The sequence below is a fragment of the Nilaparvata lugens genome, chromosome 1, assembly GCF_014356525.2.
Source record: "Nilaparvata lugens isolate BPH chromosome 1, ASM1435652v1, whole genome shotgun sequence".
Lineage (NCBI taxonomy): Eukaryota > Metazoa > Arthropoda > Insecta > Hemiptera > Delphacidae > Nilaparvata > Nilaparvata lugens.
The window spans coordinates 6,306,609-6,312,718 of NC_052504.1; positions in this window are offsets into that span (position 1 = coordinate 6,306,609).

Here is a 6,110-nt window from a genome sequence, read left to right on the forward strand (position 1 = left end):
AAATGTTGTCAAAAAAGGGGTTTTCGCGATTTACTCGAAAAAGGGTCCAACGATTTTCATCAAATTTATACCTAAAATAGTCATTGATAAGCTCTATCAACTGCCACAAGTCTCATATCTGTAAAAATTTCAGGAGCTTCTCCCATCTATGCAAAGTTTGATTTCAGATTCCCAATTATCAGTCTTCAGATACAATTTAAACAACAGATTTCAAGTGGAAAGGATTGAGCATAAAATCTCTACAATTAATGTTCAGTAACATTTTCACCTAAAAAAGGAAATAAGCTCGAAATTCGAGAAAATGTGATTATTCAATTGCAAACTGTTGGTAACTGTTGATTCTATTAAATCATTCACTATGATAGCAGACCTCGTGTGTCTCCAGCGTTATAGTACTGTCTCTAGCAGGCTCAGATCTTAGAATAGTAGACTTGAGATGCGCGTGAACACTATCGTCAGGTGATCAATTTTCATAACGGCAAGGAAAGTTGTGTGAGTGCGCCAAACCAGATTTTTTTTCAATAAAATGAATGGAAATACTCAGACAAGATCAACAAGAACTGAACTAGCCAAAAAGTAGACCGATACCATATCGATGAGATGTTATAAAAAGTTCATATAAAATAAGTTGAGACTAGGAGAAAATATCTGTGTTGCCGAATTGTGCGAAATTTCATTCTTTTCATGCAAAATATATGACTGGACATATTAAAATAGACAACTCTGTGACTGTGTTGTCAAATTGAATACATCCTATCACTTTCTGGAGTAGTTGTGGAGGCAATTTTGTGTTATCCATCCATACTGAATAAAATGACTAGAACATGGTTACACAAAAGCCGGTTAAAATTTAATCGTTATTAATTTATTTTATTGGCAAATACAGATCATAATTATAATAAATATAATATGATTGGGAGAAGACAACAGGCATAGCCCAAAACTGTCTTCTCCCAAATTTTTACAAATAAAAGTTTCAAAAAAGAATAAGGTTAAGATTTCACTTTCACTTCAAAAAGTCCAATTTCCACTCGATTCAATTTCTCTCGAAAAAGCATTCTCTGATCAATCACGATTGAAATTTAACTGGTTTTTGTGCAATCGGTGTTAGATGTTGAAAATCTGTGGTTAGACAAAATCTAGTCTCTTTATTCAGTACATACTGTCATATGGTCTTGCATGAAAAGAATGAGATCTCGCACAATTAGGCAACACTTACAAAATTACACTTAGCCCCGCATAGACATATCGATTTTTGTTCGTACGATATTTTGCCGTCCTTATGAATTCTATTAGATTAAACGGAACTTAACAAACATCATATGTTCAATCTAATAGAATTTATAAGGATGGTAAAATACCGTACGAACAAAAATTGTCTGTGCGGGGCTTTATTGGACAAAACTTATGAAGTGGTAAATATACCCTATTTTTGGACAATTTCTATCCAAATTTGGGAAAGGAACAGTTTTGGGCTTTAAGCCTGTTGATCCTTTCCCAATCAATCATAGTTGAGAATGATATTGTATCTATCAAGGTATAAATAAATCAACACGGATTTTGTGAGCAGGAAATAGTGAAATTGAAACTTCATGGCTATTCATGGCCTCTGATGTGGGAATCTAACTTCCAGGTGTGTGTTTGATCTACATGTATTATTTCAAATTTCGTTATTTTTACTTTCCTTGCCCTATTACCATAGGTAAGGAAAGTATTGCTTTCCAAAAAAAATTAAGGTACCCCAATTTCTATACGTTTCAAGGTCCCCTGAGTCCAAAAAACTGGGTTTTGGGTATTGGTCTGTATGTATGTATGTGTGTGTGTGTGGTGTGTGTGTGTGTGTGTGTGTGTGTGTGTGTGTGTGTGTGTGTGTGTGTATGAGTGTATGTGCGTCTGTGTACACGATATCTCATCTCCCAATTGACGGAATGACTTGAAATTTGGAACTTAAGGTCCTTTCACTATAAGGATCCGACACGAACAATTTCGATCAAATGCAATTAAAGATGGCGGCTAAAATGGCGAAAATGTCAAAAACAGGGGTTTTCGTGATTTTCTCGGAAACGGCTCCAACGATTTTGATCAAATTCATACCTAAAATAGTCATCGATAAGCTCTATCAACTGCCTCAAGTCCCATATCTGTAAAAATTTCAGGAGCTTCGCCCCATCAATGCAGATAGATTCCCAATTATCAGGCTTCAGATACAATTGAAACGAAAAAAAATCAAGTGGAGTAGATTGAGCATGAAAATCTCTACAATTAATGTTCAGTAACATTTTCACCTAAAATTGAAAATAAGATTTAAATTCGAGAAAATGTGATTATTCAATTGCAAATTATTGTTGATTCTATTAAATCATTCACTATGAAGAGATAGCAGACCTCATGTGTGTCTCCACTGCGTTATTGCCCTGTCACCAGCTGGCTCAAATCTTTGAATAGTAGACTTGAGATGCGCGGGAACACTAGCGTCAGGTGATCAATTTTCATAACGGCAAGGAAAGTTGTGTGAGTGCGCCACACCAGATTTTTGAGAATTATTATCAGTGGCTTAGCAATTAGATCAGCCGATGTATTCTCAAGGGGGTATTCTGTTACTGTGTATTAGATTTTTTGCAACTAAGGGTGTGATCACATTGAATGCGTATTTATATGCAAGTGCACGTCAGATCATGCATGAGCCGAAAAACTGAATCTGGAAAGTGCCATTGAAACACGTAGTGACTTGCATGTAGCTGTTTACACTGAACGCAACTACAGTGAGGTCCACGTTATAATGGCAGTGTTTGATTAGCAATGGTATTGCTATCCTTGTCTATCATTCAACAAAGCAGGTAGCGCTATCTCTTTCTCGCTTTTTTCTGTTGCCAGATTGTCTTTTAAGAATGTAGAATTGATAAAAAATTAACTAAATATTTAATCCTCATCATTCCTTATGAAATTATTGAAAAATATAATTTCTTTCTTAATAAAATATAATGTATTATTTTAAACAAGAATGGACAGTTAAGGCAGTGCAAAGGCTAAAAATAAACTTTCTACTGATGCTATTTTTCAAAGTTTTTCGATTTGTATATAATCAAGCTATCAAAATGAAAAAGTTTTCTCAGGATTTTTTTTCCGATCATTACTTTTTGAGATATAAGCGCCTGAAGTTTAAATTTTTGGGACTGAATATTTCAAATTCGGTAAGAGATAAATCCATGAGATATAGAGGATAAATTCTGTATGATATTGTTGATTGAAAAAAAAAAACATAATAATAAAAACAATTTTTTAAAATTTAAATTTTTGAAAAAGTTATTCAATTTACCAAAAATAACTTTTAGTTGGGTAAATTTTGGTAAATTGAATAACTTACTCAAAAATTGGACACACAATAAGCTTCGGTTGACGTGTAAGGTTCTTTGAACCTTTGAATCCGTCCCTTCAAAACATAAACATACTCAAAAATTGATATTTTCAAAAAATGTTTATTTTTTTATTCAATTAACAATACCATACAGAATTTATCCTCTTTATCTCATGGATTTATCTCTTACCGAATTGAAATGTTCAGTCCCAAAAATTTAAACTTTAGGCGCTCATATCTCAAAAAGTAATGATCGGAAAAAAATTTCCTGGAAAACTTTTTCAATTTGATAGCTTGATGATATACAAATCGAAAAATATCATCAGTAGAAAGTGTATTTTTAGCCTTTGCACAGCCTTAATATTATATCAATAAACCTGTATTAGATACAGTCTATAGAAGGCATTGACAAGACAGAAGATCGGCAACGTTGTTTTGCTATCTTTCTGCACTGCCATTATAACGTGGACCTCACTATAGCAGATTCTTTCCAGATTTTTTTCTCATTTTGTTTCTCACTTGCACATATAAGCAACCAATGCGATCACACACAAAGGCTCAACTCACTCTTACGCGACTCAGGTCGAGAAGAGACTCGACTGTAGTGGAGAGCATGTGTTTCCAAATGGTGACACTCAAACCAGTCGATTCTAGTCTCCGCGACGTCACCATTTGAAAACACATGCTCTCGACCAGAGTCGAGTCTCTTTTCGACCTGAGTAGCGTAAGTGTGAGTTGAGCCTATCTGTTAGTCAAAGTTTAACCGTAATGCCCGTATTACATTAGGAAACCAGGCTGGGATACCAAGTTAACAAGCCGGGACATTGGTGTCTCACTGATGTCCCAACTTACTTTACATACTGACACTACCGGTGTCCACTGGTATCCTAATGTAATATGGGCCAGAAACGTGAAAGGATTGTAAAAATTAATGGAAATCCAGTGATAAATTCTGATATCTGAGTTAAAAACAAAGTAACAATGCGGGTCCTAATGTAATACGGGCCTACAACCTGAAAGGATTGTAAAAATTAATGGAAATCCAGTTATGAATTCTGATATCTGAGTTAAAAACAAAGTAACAATGCGGGTCCTAATGTAATACGGGCCTACAACCTGAAAGGATTGTAAAAATTAATGGAAATCCAGTTATAAATTCTGAAAGCTGAGTCGAAAACAAAGTTACAAAGCAGGGTAAACACATTAAGACCAATATACGGGCCTAAAACCTGAAAGGATTGTAAAAAAATAATGGAAACCCAGTGATAAATTCTGAAAGCTGAGTTGAAAACAAAGTGACAAAGCAGGACCAGCCTTACCATCTTTCACACACATAAAACCACAGCATTAAACATGCGATTCCAAACACAACACAAGCAAAACAATAGTCACACATTCGCTCACCTCTCTCGTCCTCTCTTTCTCTCTGTTGATGCTCTCTCTTCACTCCCAACACCCATCACTGCACCACACAACCGACAGAGACTGACCACTCTAATATTGCTTTCTTCGTTGCTCTTCAGCTGCACACTCACACTGAATCTTTCTACTACAAATATCGATTTTCACCAAGAGGAAACTTATCTGGATAGAAACAACTTTCTCTATTCTTTTAGTTAAAGAGGAAACTTCAAAGTTTCTCTATATTTTTCGCTAGACAGGAAACTTCAAAGTTTCTTTATTATTTTCGCTAGAGCGGCTTATAAATAGGGAAAGTGGAAAGGCAAGTTACAGACGGTAAGAGCTTTTCATTACGCCACTTCTCACCAATTTTCTTCTACTAAAAATCAGTCTGAATGAAGTAATAAAGAGCACTGACCGCCAATAGCTTTCTATGTCTATAAGGCGTTCAAGGGTAATTATTAATAATAATTACACACATGTAAATGTTTTTGTAAGTATTGAAAATGAAATTTGATTTGGAGGCCGGTAATAGAGAATCAAATGGCTAAGCTAGAAAATTATTCGTTTGATGGGGAATTGGAAAAATGATTAATGAATCCTCTCTAAACAATCTAAAAAGCTTAGTTCAATCAACTCATTTACTTGGAACTTGTAATAAGGATATCTGAATTTAGCTCCTTGAGAACTTATAGAAATTCTAAGCTCCCTTTCAGAGAATTCTGTTCTCATATGAAAATTAAATAGATTGATGTTTACGAATTTTATTTGATTGAACAAAATAATTCCTATGTTTGGTTTTGAAACATCTAAATTTAAAAATCTACATTGTGAAAGTAATTGAAGACTGAAAATTTTGTGAAGTGAACAACTACAAGACTGACTTGACCTATTTTGGACTATGTGTAACCTTATATAAATTTGGGAGAGGAATAGCACAAGGCTACCTTATTTTTTCTCTCCCTATAATTTTTATGATGTACTTTTTATATGAATTAATAAAGAATTTAATTTAAATATCCAGGAAGAGAGTCATGAAAATTCGAACGTAGAGTAGCTTTTACTTGAGACTTCTTTACTCACTTTTCTCAATCAATATAAGAGGGGAGTTAAATTTCCCCTTGATGAAAATTCATGAAAAACAAAAAAGATTAAACCAAAATAAGATAATGTATAGTGTTCTAAAGTGACAGGAATGAATTTTGGATGCCAGGTTCTTTTAGGGAATTTCAAGATACCAAAAGATCAAAATGTTATAATATGTACAATAATACTTAGGTACACTTCATATTATGAAGGTATATATTTGGCATGATGGAGGGAAAAATTGAATTGAAAATTCCCTTTTTGAAAT